General features: G+C 35.7%; 1 long non-coding RNA gene across 2 annotated transcripts in view; it reads left to right on the top strand.

Annotated features, from left to right (window-relative positions):
• LOC121403018 overlaps positions 1-25,047 on the top strand; it is a 61,727-nt gene that overhangs the window by 9,795 nt on the left and 26,885 nt on the right. The window contains exon 2 of one of the 2 annotated variants that reach the window (XR_005966952.1): positions 24,577-24,695. The exons of the other annotated variant lie outside the window; for it this stretch is intronic. This is a non-coding gene — a long non-coding RNA (uncharacterized LOC121403018). The remainder of the gene's footprint in view (positions 1-24,576; positions 24,696-25,047) is intronic. 2 annotated transcript variants of the gene reach the window in all.

Here is a 25,047-nt window from a genome sequence, read left to right as displayed (position 1 = left end):
CATAATAATTGGCAAAAATTATATTTTACCCAATGACATTCCATGACAAAAGCACTCAGCCTGTGGTTTTGTGTTTTAATAGGGACATAAAACACCTAGATAATTTCTAATGTCCTTATATAAATAATGAATCATGTGTGTTATTCAGTACTTTACCACGGAGCAAACCGTTTAAAAAGTAAAGATCACAGTAACAAGGGTTTCGTTTTGTTCTGTTCGTACAAAGGGAAATCAAGTTTCGGAATTAAAATAAGGTCTTCTGTTCTGAACAGTGGCTCCTTCTTTGCTGATGTCTGTTAGAGTTGGCTACGCCAGATGTACTGTTAAAAGAAGGAATCTAAATGACATAGTTTATCCTCAATATGTATGTGTCATAAAAATATGCAAACGCTGATCATAAGCACTATGGAAACAGCTCCACAAAAATGTGTAACGAAAGCTGTTACTGCGTATATGGGAACAGCTGGAACAGCTTAATCCAGTTTAACACTTGTTCAATTAGAATGAAACACATTAAAACAAAAAGCTACAATGCGATCTTTAATTCGACAAAGTCTGGGTGATTAGAAAAACCTGTCAAATGTTTTTCAACTTAGAGTGTGAGTGCAGCAGCAGCAATCTGGCTTTTGTGTTTGGGAAACAGATCTGACTTGTTGTTTGTGTCTACTGACCTCCGAATCTAGTTTTATTTTTATTATAAAAATGTCCCTTTTTTTTTCTCATCGGATATTTATATCTTGCCAACACAGGCATTATCATCATTACATTTGCTGTCTTAGTGGAGAAGAAATATATTCAAAGGGGTAAAAAAAAAAGGAGACGTACCAAAAAGAATAAATCATTTTTTTTGTTCTCTTTTAACCGCACATCTTTCATTCAGTGCAATTCTGACATGTAATTATTTTGAAAATTAGAACAAAGTTTTCTGGGAAGGGGTTATTGGTTCTAAGTTTTTAGGACTTGGTGGTCTATGGATTTTCAGTGGTGTCTGCAAGCATTTATTGAATGCTTTTATAAGAACACCGCTGGCCCTGGCAATGCAGGAAGGCTGACTACCAATCTGAAAGGGGATTATTAAAATATCTAAAACATATTCATCATTAAAATATGTATTTTGTACTTTTATCTACCTTACTCCCTACCTGCAAGGGGCATATCCAATGCTGTCAGACAAGCCCTTTGTGCTGCACCCCAAACCACAGGTACAGAGATGAAAGCAAAATTGTATCAGAGGTATATTTGCATTAAAATGTACAGTTACATAAATATACAACAGCCTCCCTCCAAACAACTCTATTTTTGGAATAAATGTAAATATCCTTGACCATATTCTGCTTTTGAACTTTTACGGGTGTGCCATGTTGAAAGATTAGCAATAATGATTGTAACATTAGCTGTACCAGTATTTCAGATGTCTTTAGATTAGGCCGATATGTGCAGCGCCTGATGGTTTCTTATTCCTACTGTGCTAAATCTGTCTGTGCCTTGAGCTTTCTGTGTTAGAGCTACTGAATTCCTGGGAGACTTTCAAATAAATCAGAGTTTTGTCTGTTTTACATGCTTTGTATATACAGACTGTGAATAAATTGGGCTATTTGATAGCTTTTCTTCATGCATAGTATGATATAAATATCCTTGCCAAAGATGCACATGTGTTCGCAGAACATCTTCTGCCTGGTTCTTATTTCACAATGTAGTCCGCCCCTCTGCCTGCATCTATGATCCCGCTCAGGACTGCAGGCCAACATCTGGGCTTTGCTGCTTGTGCACTCACTCATGTTGTGAAGCCAGGCTATTGACAATGCATGATGTTCAGTCAATTATTCCACTGGTCACTATTGAATGTTTTTATGGATGATCCTTACCTACTGGATTTCTGCTTGCTACAAGGCTCCGACTCATGTACAGAGTTTGATTTTTTTAGGAAACAACATTTGATTACATTATGCATTTCAAGGGATCCATCCATTAAACATGTCATTACATCCTCTTTATTTTTCTCATTGTGCGAAGATGTATAGTACGGAATGGTAGTGAAGTTGTGCATTTTGCACCCTTCTTTTTCTTTTCAACGTGTCATGCATTCCAGAGTAAGGAATGCAACAAATATATCCTATTCTCTCTGTTAGAACAAAGTTCAAGTAGCCTCTCTATTACACATTATCTATTTAGATGCAGGTATGGAAAAAATATAGTTTTGACCTCCCCACTGTACCGTCTTATAATTTGTAATCAGTAACCTTTCAGAGTGTTTATTTTGATGGGGTGGAGTGAGATATAATCTATCATTTTACTAAATGAGATTGATTAAAATATTTTATTCATTTCTTTATTTTATTTGTATCTGTATAAATGCAAGAATTGATTAAATTAGTAAATTAGCTGAATTTTGGTTTTAGCCTTCTAACAATGAAATGGTCATCTATTACTGTGGAAAATGAGTATGGGTGATTGGCTAATGCTTCTCTCTGGCTTACAGCTAAGCTTTGCTTGTCCCTTTGCCATCAAAAAGTTGATTTAATTTTTTTTAAATTGATTGTAACTACACATGAACTGTGCCAATCTTCTTGAGATCTGAAATCCTTTTAAAAAAATGAGACCTCTTTGTTCTCAGTGATTTATTTTACTATATCTAGTCAGTCTATTTTGTATTGGGTGCATGAATGAGTGGAAGAAATATTACCCGTTTTCTCTAAGGTATCAGCAGACCGCCCATGCTGGCCATGCTGAAAATATTGTGGAGAAACGTGTGTGCAGAGGCCTTTGAATGAGCAAGCATGTGTGGTCCAGCTTCTATGTTAAAAGAAAGGCACACAAAAACTGCTTGCATTCAGTGCAGTTACACTTTTTTTTTTAAGGTATAATGTAAATTATTCTGTACATATGGCTATTGCTGGGAACAGGACATAGGTTACTCTTTTTGCATATTGCAGAATATGATGATCACTATTATGTACAGAATGCAATATCATAGAAAGAGCTACATAGTAGTACTTATATTCATAGAAAGTTGTAATTTCCAATTTTTTTATTGTTGCCTTTTAAATCACATTGCCATTAACAAACTAGCACTGTATTAGACATATAATGACTTTTCATTTTGTGTGATATAGGCAAATGTATCAGCTCTACGTTACTCACCGAGGTTTCTGGTCATAACGTGCTTTGGAACATAACTGTTACCAAGGTCAAATATTTAAAAAAGCTTGTCATTTATGGATGCAGGGAGGTGTAGTTTTCAGTTGCTGAAAACATTACTTACATTACTAGTAAGTACAGAAGTCACAGAAATGACTGTCTCTGATTCCCAGCATCTAACAATTTTTTGCCCTTGTCAATATATATATATATATATAATTTTTTTTTATTATTAATTTTTGTAGTATATTATACAATAAGTGAAAATGCTGGCATTTTTATTATTTTGATTAATAATTGCTGTGAATGGTTAAATAAAATGTACATCCTTACAAGTAGGAAATGCCTTTATAGCTTAACCTTATTATAGGGGAGCATTAAGGCCTATATAAATTGAACAGAAGAGGCTATGCTATTCCTATTTGAGTTTTTATCTAACATCCACATCGAGTTCACTTCTTCGAATCAGCAGACATGATGAAAAGTCTCCACACTTTTTGAGTGTGCGACTCCAAACCAATACCTTGCACAAGTGATTTCATTCCACTAAGGATTTACACTGAGCAGTTAAATAATAGCTTATTTATAGCAATTATTTCTAATTAATAAGATGGTTTTACTGACGGACACTGAGACTGTTTCTAAACTGCAACTCCTGCTTAATATTTTATATTCTCACGAATGGGTCTGTGCGACTTCAAAAAACCATAGTAAATGGGAAAAAAATCTGACACCTTTTATTATTAATTCACAGAAAATATGGTAAATGTATATTTCTGGATCTTAATATTTGTTTTAAAAAAAATCAGTTTGCACTGATTACTTTGAAAGCATTTATTCTGTGAATAGATATAGTTAGCCTTACTAATAACATATATCAGGCACAATTCCATTGATTCTAATCATGTGTTTTTTCAAATTATAACTGATTTACTAAACATCATCCACTTCTATTATTTACATAACATGATTTGTGCATTTAAGTCCCTAATGCATACATTAATGCCCTCTCTCGTATTCTGCATATTGTTCATTTTTACAACATGGCATAAGGTCTAGGCAATTTGGTAATTGAATATCGTTCCCCTGACATTACAGACTTTTGGTCATGCACCCCTAAAACTAGGGATTAATTGAAGGGATTATGGGAGTAAAGATCAAGGAAAAATAGTATCTAATATGAAGTATTAGTTGGCTGGTCCAGTGAAAGATGCACCAAATACCATCAACTTAATTATATTAAGAATTAATATGGCAAATGAATATTCGCCGCAAAATAAACACATATTTTTATTAAGAAATGTATTGTCTCTTTAAACAGCTGGGGAAATATGGTTACCTCTATCTGGTCTAGTCACTGGCACATGGTTCCCAGTAGGTGGCATTGTAGTCTATCCTGGTACTGAATGGAAGAACCTATATCATTTTTAGACTCATTTTTCCTTAAAGATTCCTTCCCTTGATAATTTGCTCTGTACTACATTAAATACTGTCTTGGGGGTATTAAATATGAATCTTGTAATGTACCTTAACTACCCATTGCTACCAAAGACTTCCTTTTTAAAACCTAATTTGTTCTCTGTGAGCACCAAAAATTTAATATATATATATATATATATATATATATATATATATATATATATATATATATATATATATATATATATATATATATATATTTATATATATATATATATATATCTATATCTATATCTATATATAGTCTTAAATGTATTAGTTATTCTGATATCAGAATGATTAACATTGTTGTCATTTTTTGAAACATTGTAGTGTTGATATAATTCTGTACAACGTATTGTGTAATAATACAAATCGAAATACTAATTGATGCAAACAGCCCCACATCAGAAAGGTACATATGGTGGCTTGTCTTTTTGCACATGCCCCACACATTGTTATACATAAAAAAAGGTGTTAAATATCTGGTCTTAAATATTTTGCCTTAGGAATTCACATCAGCATACAATCATAATTTAACCTTATTATTAAATAATTATTACTGCCGCATGGTACATATTACTGTGTGCAAACATGTCCATAAACCAAATATTTATAAGGTGCATAAACCCTTGGATAGTACTTACATTTTTATCAACAAACATAGCATCTTGCTTGGAGAATAAAAAATACTGGACAGGCCCAAATTTTGGTTACCGTGAGTGAGCAGCATAACTGATTTTGAAAGACTAAATTTTTACCATGAAATGGCAGATGCAGATGCACCTTTGATTGTAGCTAAATAAAGTGAAGCTTTTATATTCACATACATAGAAACATATATATACTCCTGACGCATTTCAGACCAATCTGGTTTTAAGCCCCAAACCAAATTAAAAAAAAAGACCGCACAACCCCTTTCTTATTTAACACTTGAGGAACCCTAGTCTTTGAAGTAAAAACCTCACCCCAAATATGTAAATATAACAGCTATATTTTTTTCAACTCCAGTTGGGATTGAGATTAATATTTGCTAAAATGAGAACGGTTCACAGTCTGATTGTGATGTGCTAATGGAAACGGTTCAAGATATGGCATGATTGGAGACTGAATATTGGGCAAGCTTGGCAGGAGCTACTGTAAAAAAAATGCTGCTGGGGTTATGATGCTGGTGTAGAGATTTGGGGGAATGGCACTTTCAATTAGGGCAAAGTGTTTGCTTTCCAAAAGTGTTGATATGTAAGGGAAAAAGATAAGCTAAATTGAATCAATTGCCTGTACATATAAACCTATTGCAGGGTGTAAACAGGCCATGTCATCCGATAGAACACACTGAGAACAACATTGGCAGGGAAGGTTTTAGTTCATTTATTTCCCTTGCATTTCTGTTTCCTTTATTTTGGTACTCAGCTCAGGGTGACCCTGCCATACAGTCACAAAGAATACTCATGAGTTAAATGTAATTTAAAAAAATCAAGAGGGCAAGGTTATTATGGTATGACCTCTGTAGTGCAATAATTTAACTCTGCATCTGATGTATGCATTAACCCATTAACTGACAGAGAGACACGCAACCCAGTGCCCTGAAGGGACATGCAGGCCAGCGGCAGCAAAGAGTTAAAAGCAATGTATTTATTATTATTATTTATTATGTGTCTTCCTTTTTGCTATATGTTTCTGTTTTACTATCCATGTTATTTTATTAGTAGCCATTCTCATTATTGCCTGTGAGACAGACGTGCCTGTGAACTCAGGGAAATAAAAATCTGGATATCAAGATTCGTTTTTCATCTGTATTACTTAGCATTGAAATACCCAGCCCGATTCCTTTTGAATTAACTGAATCATATTTTATTTTTCTCAATATCACCGATCTCCATAGCAACCGCGAGCTGTCAGTTCAGTTTTTGACATTTTTCTCATTTGGTAAGATTTCAGAATTGCCATCCTCCCTGCCAACATGTCATGAACAAAAAAAAAAAAAAAAACCTGCATGAGAAATCTAATGGGTGTCTGGTCTGATTGTCCTCACTCGTGGCAGGAAAGACAAAACTGATGAATTGTGAAATATATTCAGAAGGATTCAAGAAAACCAAGTGACTGGGACCCCCTCCGTCCTTACAAACACCTCCTCGTTCTCATCTTTTTCTGCTTGGTGCGCCAAACACGCTTGCTATGACACTTGGGCTTTGTGGAAATTTAAGATTAGCAGTTTTACAATCAACCAACACTCTCTGTATTTCACATCTTAGATTTCTCTGCTCGGTCTTCTATGGCATGTTTATACCTAAGAAGAGAAACCTCTGAGCTCTGTACCAGGGTCCATGGCTCCCCTATGTGTTCATCAATAATTGCATCCCACTTTTACACTGAGGCTGATCTCAAAGGGTCTCTAAAACCATACTCACCTTTCTGTTAATATAAACCATACATTTTCAGTTTTTAAAAAAATGCGCTTATATAGGAAACGATAAAGGGTTTAAATTATAAACAACAGCAATTTGGTTTTTGCTCATTATGGAGATAAAAATCAGAAAAAGATAAAAACAGATTCAGCCTTATTAAGGAAAGGAGTCGTATCTCCAAGGTATTACTTGTGATCTGCGCTATATTAGCTGAAGAACTTTGCAAATGCTGCCGAAAAATTTTAAAATGTGCGAATTGATTGGTGCCTCAAAAAAACAACATAATATTGTTTCTTGAGTGCAATGATTTACATTCCGTTCTCAAAAGCATTTTCATAGCTCAAAATCAAGGAGACGTATTTAAGCAATTTAGCAATGCATTTTCGATGAAACATTGCACTTTCCCCGAGAACCCTATAATGTAAAATATTTCACAGATAACAGTGATTTACTGCATTTTGCGTTAGGTCTGGCTAGCAGAGCAATTAAATTTTTTTTCCCTCTACTACATATTGTCTTTAGAGATTGAGGCTCAACACTGGCAGAGTCTTATATCACAAACAGAAAATGATTTGATAAGCAGCTGCAGCCTACAGCTCTTTTTTACTAATGGGTGGCAGACTCAATCCCCTGCAGAGCTCAGTTCTCTGCCTCTTTTACATTTCAGATGATGTGGCTTCATCCCTTTAAAAAAGAAAAAGAAAAAGAAATCAAACAAATAATAACGCTTCTTAATGCAGTCAAACAGTCATCCAGTGCTTCCATGTCTTCTCTCATATAGAGTATGCGGTGAACATAAACTGTACACATACTCTGTGGTAATGGCAAGTCGATAGCAGCAATGACTGTTTTTATTTTCTCCTTCATTTTATTTGAAGTCAAATGCTGTGTTTTTAGGTCACCTTTTCTCTGCACCTCTACTATATAAATGTCCATAGCTGTAATGTTTACAGCATAATATAAAGGTTGAAAATGGAAATGCTGGGACCATTTCCTGCATGATTTTTTTTACTGTGCATTTGATGGTGCATGTTTACTGATTTGTGCATTTAAGGTTATTTCGGTATGCACTTGCGATATTGTTTATTTAATTCTGAAATGAATACCTATGAGCATTATCAGTATGGGTAATTGTTGAAGTCATATGTGGCTGGTTAGAGAGGCACAGTGGATTATCTATCTATACATATATATATATATAATCCCCAGTGAAACTCATGTGCTTGCAATATCAGAAAATATATAAAGTACTGTTTGAAAATCAGTGCCTACATTGGTAGCATTTGGTAAATGGGCTGCATGAAATAGCATAAACATTAATATCATGGTGAACAGAAGATTTATTTCACTAATCATCCAAACCTTGTTCCTCTAACTGCTTACCCTATGCCCTTAAGTCACTGGATCATGCACTATATTGTATAAATGTTCTGCAATATGGGAAATGATGATACATCATTTATATTCAGCTATAGTTGGGACATTAATATTGAAAAAAAGGGAGTATGGGGAGAACAATGCCAATACACTTCTCGGCTGCGCTTACTCACTTAACTGTACAACTCAAGAGAAAAAAATATTTTTTTTCATATATGTTATTACATTAGAAAATAATTTCATTACACAATTGACCTTAAAATATTATTCACTGAAATGTATTTTTGTCGCCATAACAGATTGAATAAAAGTCTTTTATTGATGTCCTCCTTCTATCAGAATAAATAACTGTAGATATTAATTGCTATATAAATATAAATATTTATTTTGCGAGAAAAATAAATGCACATATACGTATATATTCTTCTTCCAATTCTGTTACATGCATGATAGGAATTTGAGGAATGGGTGAGCTGCATGCATATCACTCTGAAGAATAAAATAAAAATTGATGCCTGGTGATGACAGGCATAGCTAGGCTATAAGATAGACCTTATTCATTTCATTCTTAGAACTCAGTTGGTGGGTAAATTGGAATCCAGACATCAAAGAATTCTTTTTGCCAGGCTAAGATTTGACCGCTATGATTTTCAAAATCGTTTTTTTTTTTTATTTCGCAGAATATGATTGTATTGTCTACGTGTCCTTGCATGTATGTCTTATTTTCGTCTCATATGTAACATATTTGTTGTGTGTATGTTGGGCGCGCACACTTAAATGCAAGGCAGAGATTTGTTGTCCGCTGTCCTCCTTCTGTTTTATCAGATCACAATGCAGCAGGGGCCTAATAAGTGGTTCAAAATAAGGACACTGGGGCATGATCAGTCTTTTGTTCCCTCTTGTCCCTTTCCTCATGGTTTTTTGTGATGCATATTCATGTGTAACAAAGGCACAATCTCATGTATATGTTTAACATATATGTGCATGGTTATCTGAATTTAAATAATATATGTGATAAATTGCTTAACTGTTGCTAAAAATTACATTTCATTTGTTAAAGTGACAGAGCTATTTGTTTAATAAAAATGCATGCAGACACAGGCATAAACACAGGCCTTTATCTGTGCCTGAGCATCTTCTGCTAGTACCTTCTCTCAAACTAAGGCTATGAAGTAAGCTCAGTTTCCATTACATGTTCCATGAACCGATTAAAACTTTAATATCATATTCATGACTCTTGGTAACCACTGATCAATAAAACATTAGACTCCTGGGGGTCATTTAAAGAGTGCAGGGCAGACACCACTACAAAGCTTTCAGACTCAGTTTGAGTTTGCTCCAGAGGGCTCCCTAGAACACTAGCCACTCTGCATTATAATATGGTCTTTTTTATAAGTCTCATCACCCCAAGCAGGACCAAAAAAAAAAAAAAAAAAAAAAAAGAAGCACATAATATACAATATTTAGTGGTTGAACATATAAAAAGAAACCTCTTTCATGAGTATCAGACCGTTATGGACTATATAACGTCAAACATTACAATTTTATATTAGAGACATAATAAAGAAGATAATATTTTATTTAGGAGGATGTACTGTTCTGTCACATGTGAGCTTTCAGAGAAAAAAGGATTTGGTCTGTGTAGTATGCACTAGAGATGGAAACAAAGAGGGAGATATTACATGTCTGGAGTTGAATTTGGCCTGAAATCACATACTGATTTTCAACTACCATCACTTTCATGAGCTCTGTTGCATGGTATACACGAAATTCAGCTTACTAGTGAAGAGTTTCATTTAGTTTATACTCCATCTTTAAGTAAAAGGTAATTCCAGTGTTCATCTATCACCTAATAAATGTAATAAAGTTAATATATCTCTTGTGCCACAAATGTGTAAATGACAAAGATAATATTAAAATATTTATACACTTTGCTCTTTAATAGTCAGTTACTACTGGGACACGCCTATACCATGGGTAAGCATGTACATTTAATGAGAAAATAAAAAAAGTACGGATAGTAGTTTTCAAATCACAACATTAGCTTGCACTATGTAATAGGTACACTGGCATCTAGAACAGCACATTGGAGTCATTATTCCACTCCAGAGCTGACCTTAACTAGCCTTCAGACTGCCCCCCACATACACTTCTTCAAGCTCCCGTAGCAGATCAGCCTCTCAGTTTAGCGTTTATGTTTATGTGTTATTTACAAAGTGAAATACATTTTTCCATATACTGTAGCCTTCACTGCAATTTTATAATTCAAACATTTATAAAAATAATGTTGACCTTTTAGCTAATATATGTGTGTGTATAAGACACCTCATTACTTCATTTTCTTTAGCAATTAACTTGCCTGTGTACATTTGTCAAAAATGACATATATGTGCCTGTGTAAAGCCAATGACCTTGAACTTACACTCCAAGACCACAAAGACCTATCTTATATATATGTATTTTGCCTACTATTTTAGCTGCATCTCACCTAGGGTGCCATCACTTATTTTTAAACACATGCCTAATTTCTCTGTATATAATAAAAATATAGTTTATAGATTTGTAATAATAATATAGTATATTCATGATGTCAGTGGCTTCTGGAAAAGAGATCTCATGGAAATGCTTACTAAGATATAGAGCATGGACTTGATTATGTTTGTTCTTAAGCAAATGTACTTTTTGTACACAGTACTGTATCCATGTTTATTCAGGCCCAGTGAGTTTCTTGGACATGCATTGTGTAGAATTTTCATTAAATTGCTACCACCTCCATGCCTTAATCTCATGGATATGCTGTGCTTTTAAAGCAGGGTCATACAGGCTGACATTATGGGTCTATGAAATCCATAGGGAAGTCACATGAATAGGACAAATGGGTAAGGCTCACCCTCAATACAGTCTCTTATACCTAGCTTGTCTGGGATTTATCAGCTTTGCTTTGGGTTATAGCCCTTTTAACAATGTCCTAGGTGCTAAGGGTGTAAGCCAATACTTACCCGCATAGATTGCATTCAAATGTTTGGTGTGCATTTTTATAAACACAAACTTTCTTTGGCTCTTTCTATTCTTCATGTGTGGATTGTATCACAAGCTAAATTATCTATCATTATTGTTATCAGGCGCGTTTCAGTGGCTGATGCCACCCCCTCCATGCTTCTAACTTGGGGCATTATGGCTATTGCGCTCACTGCACTAGAAGAGCCGAATTTCCATTTAAAAAAATGGAAATTCTGCTCTTAAAGTTACCAGAGGCGGCTTTTTGCCACCCCTGGTAACTGGCTGCTCCGTGCCGCCTGAGGCAAGGCTCTCACTTTGCCTCATGGCCAAGCGGCCCTGATTGTTATCATCCTATGAATTATAGTGCCTATTTACTAACATTCGAATCCAAAACCTGTCAAGGTCATGTAGAAGTCAATGGCAGATATTCCTTTTACAATTTGTAGATGTTTTTTGACATTGTGATCTGTGCTGGATAATCTGAAAAAGTATGAAATTTCGGGAGACAACCCAAAAAAATAAAGCGATTCATGGATACAAATACGAAAAAGTCCTATGATTCGAATTGTTGCATGATTTTGTCGAGATTTTTCCCGCACCAACTTTTTTCAGCTGATTATTTGATAAATGAGTTTAATTTGTGGATGGGAGTTAGGCCCACTTTGTTTTAATTTAAAAAATTGAATAAATTTGAGTTTCAGTAAGTACCCCCCCAAAAAAATTTGTGATTCAGTAAGTGTAAAAACCAATAAAAACTTTACTACAAACCTGTGCCAAGTAAAAACTGCTGAGGTCCCATAAAAGTCAGTGGAAGCTGCTCAGATACTATTGTTGTTGTTTTTAGCATGTCAGACTTTTAGAGGTTTTTTAGATTTTTTTTTCATTAGCAATTGTTAAAATTTTTAGAGGTTTTAGAGATATTCTTATTTTTTAGCACTTTTTTTTCCATTTATTCTTTTTATATTGGGATCTTTTCATAACGTTCATGGCATTCATGGTTTTAGAGAAGTACAGTTTATTCATGGTTTCAAAAAGCTCTAACACCACTAAATGTGCCTCTTAGGTCTGAAGAAAATGTTCCCTTATACATATTGAAACTTGGTTTGAGTTACGGGTTAAAAAAAACAGCTATGGTCCATGCATAGAATATTCCGCCTTGCCATATGGGTATAGACTGTACGGGAGGTTTTTAACACTCACTTTCATTTAAAATGGCTATTTAAATCTTCCAGGCATTCTTTCTTGTTATTTCAGAAATAATCACCATCACATCAGGAAAAAACCGTTATAAGGCCTATAAATGTTTTCTCCCCACTTCATAGGTTTGAACTCAATTAATGTACATAAGAATAAACAAATTAAGGTTGATTACTTCTGACTGCATTGCAAGCATCAAGGACTTGTGATCCTTATGGCCATTTTAGTAAAGCCATAAGCATAGCATTTTTTTTCCCTTCATCCTCCTCCCAGGGAGTAGAATTTCAATGCCGTTTTCCATTAAATAAGCCATTGTAATCATGTTGGGTTAATAGAAGAAGTAAAATTGCCTCTCCTTTTACAAGACATTAGAGTGAAGCAGCATTATTAAAGTTTTCTTGTGGACAGAGCGTTTAAAATATATGCTCAAAGGTTGACTCAAGATTTTTCATTAGGAATGACAGCTTTTCAGTTCTTAATAGGCTGTTCATTTCTGAGCTAGAAATTTGCAGACTTTTATTTTTCTAGTTGAGTAAGACAGTGACATGATGGCTAAAACATGATATCAGGAAGTGCCATACTTGTGTAAAATATCTGTCACTGTTCTGCACAAATTATTTGAGCCTTACCCTCCTAGTGTTGACAGAATTATATGGGAATATATATATTCTACTGATGTATGATAGATATACTATTTTTTTTTTACTTAACAGCATGCCTGATACAAATACATGTGCCTTTAATTTCTAACTAAAGATAACCTATAGAGACTTCCATAAAAACCTTTTTTACTCACTTTAATTTTTGCAAGATTTTAAAATTGTCACCTAGTGTTTACAGTCAACAATAACAATGGTGCAGCATATGGCATTTAACTTTTATATTTTTGGAATCTGATATCGCCTACAGCACAATGCTTTTATTGTTATTTTGATTTTATCTGGCTCTATTCTATCTGATTCCTGTTATTCCATAGCAGCCAATAAGATGTTTGCTTTTAAACAAGTGACCAGTAAATGCTACATACCGATTGGTTGCTGTTGTGATTAAACCTTTAGCAAATGTAGGCCTTTTATTACATTACTGTAAATATCTGAGCATACTACATGATGATCTTTTAAACGGGTAAATAGCATAAAACCCCACCTGTCCAATGCTGTGATATCATGGAAATCTGACTATTTGCTGACATTAGCATGGAAGCAATACGTAGAAACGCATAAAAAATATGTGTGCATTTCTTGTTAAACAAACAGGTGCCAATTTATCAATGTTCAATAAAAAATCTATTTATATTTAACCATTTCTTTTTCATGCTGAAAAGACTCCAGCGCAGAAAAAAATTGTCTGAATCCTTCATCCCCACTCAAGGCAATCGTATACATTCTGCTGAACTGACACACATGCAGTATCTATGCGATAAATGTGTCAGTTCATTAGAACATTTTACTAACTGTCAGGAGTATTTTCCTGACAGTTAATAAATGGGGAAAATATCAAACTGCTGTGAATCCCTCTAGATTCCTCAGTATGATAAATCTTGATTGAATCTTTGATAAAAACCCAATTATATTTGGACAGTTTTTTAAAGAATTTAATTATTTCCTTTTTTGTTTTGTAGAAACAAACAGATTATCGATGCATTCATTTTTTTGTACTTCAAATTGCAACAGACATCTATTGGAAAGTCACAATTGAGACTTTGAAAATGTGTTGTTTTTTAGTTTATTAATGTCACTGAATTAATTTTTCATAATACAGTGACAATCACAGGAAACATACATAGTTACATAGTTAATTGGACTATGTAGAGGTGTAGACAATCTAATAAGGGACAAGGTCTTGCACACTATGGAATTTTTTCTTCCATTTTTTCCAAGTGCAAGAGTGGTTGGTAGGTACTGGATATAAAGTACTTACCCTCTAATGCACAGCACTAATAAAATATGTATTTATGTTCAATAATAAATCAACAAACGTCAACAGGGAAGGACAGGATACTTTGACAGCAAAGTATTAAATATTATTTGCCAGCACGTATAAGGAAAATCACTTTTCTAAAGATTCAGGATTAATTCAGGATTGTTTGAGCTTGGAAACAGATATTAAAATAGTCTGAGCATCCGGTAGAGCTGAAATTGAAGCTTTCTACGGTGAGCTTGGGCAACAATTGTGTTATGGCTTTCTTTCTACTTATCAAGTCTTGCAAAATACAGACTTAATACAACCTAAAGTATAATCATTCATTATTAAAGGAGTAATTACTGCTGGTGCAGCTGGTGTAAAGCTCCAGTGCCTGGTTGTTTAATCCTCCAAAGCTTGCTATGCTGTCCCATGGGCCTGGCTACTGTGTGCACTTAAATGCAAGAAGGGTACAAATGTAAATGATGTGCTTTGCAGCTACCTCCATTGTATGGTATTCAAATGGTGACAATAGTGGTGCCTCTGATTTAATCACCCAAGTGAAGATGGCAGAAGAAGGATAGAATGATCAGGGAGAATTCTTCCTATAACTTACCTGATCAAGAAAGGTCCACAGACAATCACTAGTGTAGGCTTGACAATGGGTCTGACCAAGGTAACAAAAATAGGTTTATCAAACTGTGGGCAGGCAGAGCAGCCATCTTTTGTGGAAGTCACAAATGAATAAGATACCAATAAGCAAAGTGTTGACACATAAAGGGGGCACTTTTTTAAACATGCATTTATATTCGGATGCTGCTTGGCGTAGATTATGAAATTTGGATTTTTAATCCGTTCAGTAAACGCCCAATTTTTTATGGAGGATTCAGTATTTGCCCGATTGAAAAGGTATACATTATACTTGATTGCATATCTCTCCTTTATAATATCTGATAATATCTGCAGCATTCTGAGAGCTTATGTCTAAAAAAATTCAAAAAACAGTATGAATGTTGTATCAAATTTTACAATGATTATTCCATTCAAGAAGTTGTTTGTTTGCTAGTATGATTTGTTCATGGTTGGCCATTGATTATAGCTCCACCTTCTTTTTACATGCAAAACAATATTCATGGGGCAAAGCTATGGTGATCAGATAGCAGCGACATATTAATAAAATCTACTTCATTTGTTTTCTTAAATGTTAAAAGTTTAAACTGGATGCTTACCTTGTTGGCAGTGAGCTGTGCATTTCTGGGTACCATCCTCAATATATAACTTTATAAGGGACATTAGTGACCTTTCAAATGTCTTTGTAAGGCATGACTTGTGCATGACTGGAGTCACATCCCCATTCCCCAACAAATTATTACAAGATACAGCATAATTGGGTGAAAAGGGCACACCTTCATTTATTATACAACATTACCTAAACTTAGTATAACTTTATTCATCACAACATACCAACACTATTATGAGAAATACATATCATGTTAACATATGTGTAAAAACTAGCCACTTAATGCTGCTTTTAACAATGAACCATAGTTTATCAACACTTCTCCTGACCCCTAACCCTATCTCCAACCTAAGGCTAAGCTTGCACCACTTACTTCCTCCCCTACTATGCCCCCTTTTCCCCAAGCCTAGCAACAGGCCTATCCAACTCCAACCTCACCTTGACAGAACCGCCCCCATTTTCGGCTACCCAGTAGGGCAGCCCACTATGCTACAGCTGCGACAACTTGTACCCCCATCTCTTCAGGGTGGGAGGGGGGAATGCTCACTTCTCCTGTGCTTCCCAAGGTATGGATGTCTTCCCACACTTTTCCCTTCTATTTAAAGCGTAAGCCCTTCCCCCTTTTCCTATCCCATTTCTTTGTGCTACAACTCCCACAATGCCCAAAATCCCTTACCGCCACACACTACACCCTTTTTCCCTACTCTTTCCTCAGTCATAGCCCCTTTTCACTCTATCTGTCCCAGAATTGCTAACTAGGGGTTCTTTACAGTTCTTCCTTGGTGCAAGATGATGCAGTTGATTACATATCATCATGTTTTCACAAACAAGTACTAAAGGGATCATTTTAGAGTAAATAGAAACCCTGAGGTACAAATGTCAGGTTTTGTGTAAAAACAAGGTTTATACAGTGCTTCAGCTGCAATGTAATATGGAACAGCATATGTAATTCAAAAAGATGCATTTATTTTTAAAATGACAAGTGAATATTCCGTCAATTACAGTCAACTGTGTCTCCTGTGTGAGATGTTAGGTGAGCAATTTTTATAACACTGTTAGAGGTTTGACATTGCAATTGTCCCTAAAAGTCCCTTAAAGATCTTTACTTTGATTGAAATTAGCAGACCAGACAAGGCTGGTGTATCTCACTTTCTTAGCACATATGTGCATAAATAAAATTTTTTCAAAAACAAAACAAAAGAGTGTCTTTAAAAAACAAAAACAAAATTAAGTAAATGATTTTCCCATTCGGATATTCTGAGTCAGGTTTGAGTCCCTGTGTATTTTTACATTTCACATTTTGGACAGCCTTTCCTATGGGTGTTTTTTTTTCTGAAGGGTGGAGGGAACCATTAAAGATCTGAAAGACTTTTTCTATTGCATTCCATATTGTGTGGATTCTGAAGCTACTTTTTAGCATCAGATGATAGGATACATGTATAGGTAAATAGTCTTGCAGTTGAAGGGTACAGCAGTCCATATTGTGTGAATTATTAAGCCACTAATTTGACATCCAAGGCAATCAGCCAGATTTTATTTGCAATATGCTTGTTCAGTATCCTTGCAGTATCTTGTATAATCACAATTGGATGGCAGAAGGCCTAACAAACTGGTGTAACAAAGCAATATTGCGGCATGCTGCTAACAGGGAAACTTCTCCAGGCCAGTGTATTTTATTCCTAATAGATGCACCAGTGACTAAAACTTAGTGACTGAATTTACTGGGGAGTGCCTAACATATACCCATTGGGGTAGATTCACTAACGGGCGAATTTTCGACAGCGTCAGCTTTGCACAGCTCACACCAGTTTGACAGGCGCAAATGTGCAACGACTACGCCATTTGGGCATTCATTAGTTCAGTCACAGCTAGCTGTTGTATGGAAATGTGATGGGATGTTTTCCTGTTAGGAAAGGGCTAACATTCCCATGAGTGCAATTCGTATTTCCCAGTAGGTAGTGGTGTCATGTGAGGCTTGCTTGCTTTCACTTGCCCATAGGACCCTAGCTGTTTCTGTTATTACTTCTGTTTTATTACTATATTGCACTGTTTAAATACGAAACGCAGAAATAAAAATTGCGAATTTGCCAGCAAAAAGTCAATTCAGACACCGGCACGGATTACCGGATGCTCATTGACTATAACATTGATGCTGGTGCCCATTTTGATGCCGACTAATCGTCGCTGCCGTCAAAATCGTAGTTTCGCAAATTTTTCACCCGTTTCGCACATTTTGTGGGAGATTTGCGAAATTTGTGGTGAAGCAAAACAGTACAAATTCGCCCATCACTAAATATAACATATTCCTTCTTATTAATGAATATTTAACCAGGCATGGTGAGGGATATTTTGTATTTTCTCTAAGGTTAACCTCTACATTCCTAGTTTGTATATCGATAGAATTCTATAAAGAAGGGTTTTAAATCATGTTTGTAATAGTTGAAACTTTATGATTCAGCTTTAACCTCCTTTGCATTGAGCTGTCTGGTACTTGGTTGGCTCAAGTCCTATAGAACAGAAACTGGTAAGCAGACATGAGGGAACCATCCAACGTTGTCAGGAATCTGAGAGATAGAACTGCTGTTTCATTTCTAAAACAGCTGTTTCACTACCAGAAAACAGCTGTCTCCACCCCTCTAGATTCCTGTTTTGATTGTAGAAAACAATCTTCTGCATGACATATGTGAAATTGCAGAATTTCCAAGCTTGCCGTTATTTTCATGATCAATTCTGACAAATCTTCATGATTGTCTATGCACGTGGGGCCCTTAAAATTAACAATTCAGTTGAGAAATATCTAGTAAAAAACTAACCAAAGCTAATTGGCCAAAATAAAAAGTAGACTGACCAATAGCCCCTGTGTAGGGGTTCAATGTCCAACCCTGGCAGCATAGGCTTTACTTCCCAGTAATTACTGGCCAATGGTTGGTTAGTCAGATCAGTGCAATTTGTACCTATATCTAGCTGATTATGTCTTCTTTCTCCCTTTGTTTATGTGGGTCAAATCGATGGCTTCAACAGTCAATACAGTTTGGTTAGATATTGTTCAGGAAGGCTGGAAAGCCCATCTTCCCCTGATGGGTCTTCATGGCCCCCATTGTGATATGATCTAAAGGGGCAAATTCACTAACCGACGAAGCGCCTAATGCTAGCATGAATACGCCAGCGTAGCGCATTTTCGTTAATTCGCCAATTCACTAATGGACGCTGGCGTAAATTCGCTAGTGTTACTTCGCACCCATACACCTGGTGAATTTGCGCAACGGGCGTAACTACGCAAATTCACTAACGCGCAAATTATTCTGAACGCTACCTTTTACGCCAGACTTCCTTCGCCACCTCAGACCAGGCGAAGTGCAATAGAGTAGATAGGGATTGCTTCAAAAAAAGTTAAAAAAATTTCTAAGTCCCAAAAAACGCTGGCGTTTTTTCATTTTTCATGGGTGATAGGCTGAAAAAGATCGAAATTTTTTTTGGGGCTACCCTCCTTCCCCCCTACATTTCCTAACTCAATTAATAACTTTTCCCTTTATCACCCATGTTTTTCAAAAAAGAGCGTAATGACACTCTCTGTGTCATATGTTGTGGTGAGGGTTACGTTCTAATGGTTGGAGATCAGTGCATCTGATGAAATTGTTATTGAAAAGGCCAAGAAATCACACATTTTCCCACAAATTGACCAGACAGCCATGAACTGCAGTGATCTAGGTGAAACTCAAATCTTTACAAAAGGACCGATTTATTGTTTTAGTAATAGAGCTACACTTCAACGAATCAGTCTTCGATTGACGATGACTTCCTTCTAATAGAATAAAGTAGGATAAATGTGGGATTTTAATATTAAAACAATCTTCCATAAATGATAAGGGTCTGTCCCTAGAAACACCACTGATATATAAAGAATAATGATAATTTACGATTTTGGTTATAAAACAAAGGGAGGTTTGTATGTCACAAACATTACTGAAGCATACAGGTTTCGGTAGTAATCCATAAAGCAAGTACTTTATAACAGTTATGATAATTCTTAGAGCCCAAAATGTATTTATAAAGTTATGTTTTATAGACTTCAAAACTCTACACACAAATTACAATATTTTAGATCTGTCCTTAATTTTTTTTTTATACCACATGCTATCTGCTTCCTTTGTTCAACAAGCAGTAATTCATGCAAAACTAAATATCTAGAACAGCCCCTAAAGAATATTGTATTTATCAGTAATTTACAAGAAAAACAAATAGCAAGGAATTTGACATTTCATTTTTTAAGGAAACTGCTTTCTGTGCAAAATGGTTTGATGGTTGCTGATTTGAGGTGCAGCTAGAGGTAAAGTATATTCTTTTTACTACAGTAGAAATGCAACTCTGTGTAAGGAAATTATCAACAGGATCTTTCAAATTTGAACCTTTCATATGAGGTCAAACATCCCTTTAAACCTCTCATACTGTAATGAATGGTCTTGTATTTAGTTTCTGTAGGGATTTGCAAAGCTGAGTTTGCAAACATACAAAATCTACACATAAATACAAATATGAATGATATACCAGAAGCCATATTTACTTACATCATGCATCTCCAGTGCTCTCAGGGTCAACTACATGCAAATTAAAAGAAAAGCACAAGGACCCAAAGCATGATAATATACATTTTCACTTATTCCCAGTACATAAAAACATAGTAGTTGAGGTAAAGAAAAAAAAAAGTCTCAGAGGGAGGAAAATGTCCTTCTGCACCTTAAGCAGGGCCATGTTTAGATATAGGCACCCATGGGCCTGTGCCTAGAGTGGCAGCTTTAAGGAGCAGCCCTCAGGTGCATATATAATCATGAATTTTTGTAGAAAAATCTCCCCAGCCCGAAATTACCTGCATAATTCCAGTGGCAGAGCTGGGGGTGAGAGGATCAGTCTGCAATTTGTAGAGGAATGACGTCACATGCGTTATAAGTGACATCACACATTGTGGAACTAACGTCATTAACAGCCATATGAGTCACATAACTTCCACAAATGGGAGGCTCCCCCCTAGGCACCAGACCTACAGCACTGACCTTTAGTTGGCATTTTCTTTCCTCTGTCTTTCTATCCTCAATAAATGGGCTCACATTCACTGGAAGGATCTACTGTTGAATAAAGCATAAGAGAGTTTTTTGTATGGTCCCCTTTTATATTTCTACATAGTTATCAAATCTCCTCTTCAGCAATAACATTCCACAATTGTCCAATCTTTCCCTATAACGGAGACCTTTAAGCTGGCCATAGATGTTGAGATTTTTAAAAGATCAGATCCTGATCGTGAGACCACGATCTTCTCAGAACGATCGTACGATCGTACGAATTTACCATCAACTTAAAAGACCAATTTGCCAGGAAAACAAAGGGGAGCTGCCTGCTTGGCCCGGCAAACTTAGGTAGATTGCACTGGGACCGACAAAGATTTTTTGACCTGGCCAATCAATTTCCCGACAGATGTCGGCCGAAAAATCGTAAGATGTACGATCATTCGAATACCACTAACCGCACGATAATTTCGAAGGATTGGTCGGGCTTCCCGAAAATCGGTCGTTTGCCAAGAAGAATCGTTGCGTCTATGGGGAGCTTTAATTAACATCCTTTGAGCATTGGAGAGAAACTGGACTGAATATACTACATGAGGCCATACCAGGACTTTATAAGCGGTAAGAACGACCCTCTCCTCTTGCTGCTGACTGGCATTGCTTCCTGCAAATTTGTTTGCAAATACCAAGTGCATAACCTTACATTTATCAACATTGCATTTAATCTGCAATTTAGCTGCCCGATTTGATGGTTTGTCCAGATCCCCTTGCATGGATGACACATTCTGGATTCAATTAATTGGTCTGCATAGTTTTGTGTCATTGGCAAACACAGAAACACTACTTTCGATGTCCTCCTTCAAGTCATTAATAAACAAATTGAATAAAAGTGGGCCCAACACAGAACCTTGTGGCACCCGACTGAAAACCCTACTCATACAGAAGTATGTAAAGTACCATGGACAACAAACATTACCAAGATCCACAGATCATAGTTTAGAAAGCCAAGGTTTTTTCCAACACTGTATAAAAAGCAGTGGCCAAATCCAAGAAGATCACATCTACTACAGCCCCACTGTCCAACTTCCTATTTATTTCAACATAAAAAGCAATTACATTTGTTTGACATGATCTGTCCCTAATAAAGCCATGCCGATTACTACTATTGCTGATTACTACTGAATGTCATTCTCCAGAACATAATCTTGAATATGATCCCTTAACAAACCTTCAAATAACTTACCCACCACAGGTGGCTTCATAATTGCCACAATGAGAACATAATCCCTTTATAAATTACATGAGCTTTCCCCATAGGTATCATGCCAGATGAAAGGGAGTCTGAGAAAATCACAAGTGGCCTGGCTAATCTGAATTAAGCTTTCGTAGTACTTGAGGGGGTATTCCACAAGGCCCTAGCCCCTGGATAACATTAAATTTGCATAACATTTCAGTGTCATATCCTCTGTCAGCCACTGACAACTTGTTTGAACTGATTTGTGCCTTTAGAGGCCGGGTCCTGTAACTCATGCTCCTCTATTTTTTACATTAAGGAAATAATAGAGTAAGCATATTTGCTTTTTGAATGTCCTCTGTAACAAAATTATTTCCATATTTTAATGGTGGACACTGCATTTTATTACAGCTGATTTACTTTAAAAATATTGTTTTGAGAATAGACTTTCTGCATGAAGCAGTCAGTTCCTAATAAACCCTTCTTGCTTTTTGATTTCTGATGAATAACATTTGTAGTATTTATAGGTCTTAAAAGAATAATCTATCCCTAATGACATTGCATTGCTCATTCTGTGCCATTAAATCCAGCTTTCCAATTTTAGCAGCTAAACATTTATTTAACCCCAGTTTTCATATTTTGGATCTATAACTTTTCTCTTCTTTACCAACTATGAAATGTCTATCCACCTCTCCATTCCCATTTTCCTTAATTATGACCAGATTCTACCTTCTGGCTAGTTTCTCCTCCAAACCTCTAGCAATCCTTTCCATCAAAAGAGCTGCACCACCATCACTGAGGCACAGCCCAACCCTGGCAAAGTATGTTTAGCCTATGTAAAAACGTTTTTTAAAAACCCAAAGCTCTTCTCGTTACATCAGTCATTAGCAAACATATGATAACACTCCTCTGCTTAACAACACTAACCACTGCTAACTGAAGAATAAATAAAACCTGTGTCTAGCTTTTGAAAAATGTATTGTTTTACAAGTTCCACGGTCAAAAGCCATGGTCTAGTATCTTGAATTAATGAGATCAGAGATCATGAAAACAGCTGTCTTCAAATTTGAATTTATGACTTTATTTATTACAGCAGGATATGTGCTATCCAACAGTAGTTCTGATGTATAGTTGGCCACAGCAGCAGAAAGAAACAATGTCTATAGCCATATTTCATAATTCAGGGTTACAGTCTGAATTTGTATTATTAAATCAAATGTTCTGCATGTATTGATGGCTATACTGGTGTATATAAATTCTTTAAGCATGAGATGAAATCTCTAATTTTATTATTTCAAGAGAATTCTATATGTATAGTATGAGGTATGCAAATATCTTTCTACCATTTTAAAAAAAAAAACGTCCACTATATTTGTTGTACAGTGTTGGGATTTTTGGTCCATTTTAACTCAGCTCATCCAACCATCCTGGTTCTTCTTTTTATTGTGTTCAAAGTCCTACTTCATTAAGCCATTTTGATTTTACACTGATGAGATCTAACAAGATTGAAACTGCAACAGAAAAACATTATTGAATGCAATATGTTGATAAACGTTTCCCTTTCTCCAGCTCATGATATAAAAGGGCAGATTCACTAAAGGGCGAAGTGGCTGATGTTAGCGTCAATTCGCCAGAAATCCCATCAGCAGGGGCATTGCCAATTCAGTTACAGGCGTAGAGGACACTCTGCTAGCGAACGAGACCATCAATAGTGTTGGTTCGCACTCTATCACCAGGCTGCTTTTCTCTCAGCACCTCTAAAATGAAGCAACATTTTCCTCAATCTTATGTCAGTGACATCATATCCTGTAAGCAGGAAAGGCATTAAAGTTGTCAAAAACACTGGCAACTTTTTTTAACTAATTTGAGGGGCATGGCAAATTTTTGACAAGGGTGGGCTCATGTCTAGGGCATTAGAGGACCTCTTCTGTCTTTATTATGGCTCATTAAAAAGTGCCTACATTTACACCAACATTACTATTAAAGACGTCCAAGGTACCCGCCCTATTAAAATAAACCTAATTGCAAGAGTTCTACAGAAGTTTAGCTAGGCAGAAATTAATGCTAGCGAAAATTTGCTATGAGATGCTTGCACTGCCAAAGTAACGCTAACGAAAAATTGCCAGCGTTCGGCTGCTGAGATGCAACTTTGCATTTTAGTGAATTAATGTAGTTGTGTAGATGTAATGGAGTGTGGCGAATCGGTTGCTGGCAAAAATTCACCCAAAGTGCCTAGCAGTGATAAGTCTAAAGCCACTGTAATTGCTGAGTAATTTTGAAAACATTTTACCATTCCCCTGAGCAACTTAAACTGAGTGTCAGGGAACTTATGGTATTTGATATTATTAAATGCATATTCTTATCCAAGACAGATACAAATTATATGGCTATACCATATTATCAGGGAACCTGTTATTAAGAAAGAACTGAAATATAGTAATGCCATTTCCCATAGTATCTACATAAACAAGTATTGCTTTATATCAAACAATGACTTGTACTTCATAGCATAAATCCATGTTGATGACATAAACACCTTTTATGTTTTTTTTAATGTTTACATGTTTTTAGTAGCTTTATGACATCATGCTCTACATTATGGAAAACATCTTATCTGGAAAACTCAGAGTACCAAGCAGTCCAGGCAGTAGGTCCAGTGAACCCATCAAGTGGCTCCCAATAGCTGAAAGGTCAGTGAAAATGAAAATATATTTTTTTCATTTATGTCTGATGTTATAGTGTTTTGAACTTATCAAATGCTTATATAATATGTCCTGTACATTGATTATACTAATGAATCAATGGACTGTTTTTGGTTCAGTTTAGGTTTGGTGGGCTTGCTTATCCAAATTTTGCATTCAATGGAGGTTTTTCTTCTTTCACCATCTTAAAGGTACTGTTCTGTTTAAAGATGAAACGGAGTAAATAGACTGTGCAAAATAAAAAAAGTTTTCAATTCACAAAAGGTCGAAAAAGTGTTTTTTATAGCATGCCACTGACAGAGTAGAAGTCTCTTTTTACAGTATTCCAGATATTCCTATT

This window comes from Xenopus laevis, chromosome 4L (genome assembly GCF_017654675.1).
Source record: "Xenopus laevis strain J_2021 chromosome 4L, Xenopus_laevis_v10.1, whole genome shotgun sequence".
Taxonomy (NCBI): domain Eukaryota; kingdom Metazoa; phylum Chordata; class Amphibia; order Anura; family Pipidae; genus Xenopus; species Xenopus laevis.
Note: the sequence above shows the minus strand (reverse complement) of the source record. Positions and strands in the feature narration are given on the sequence as shown.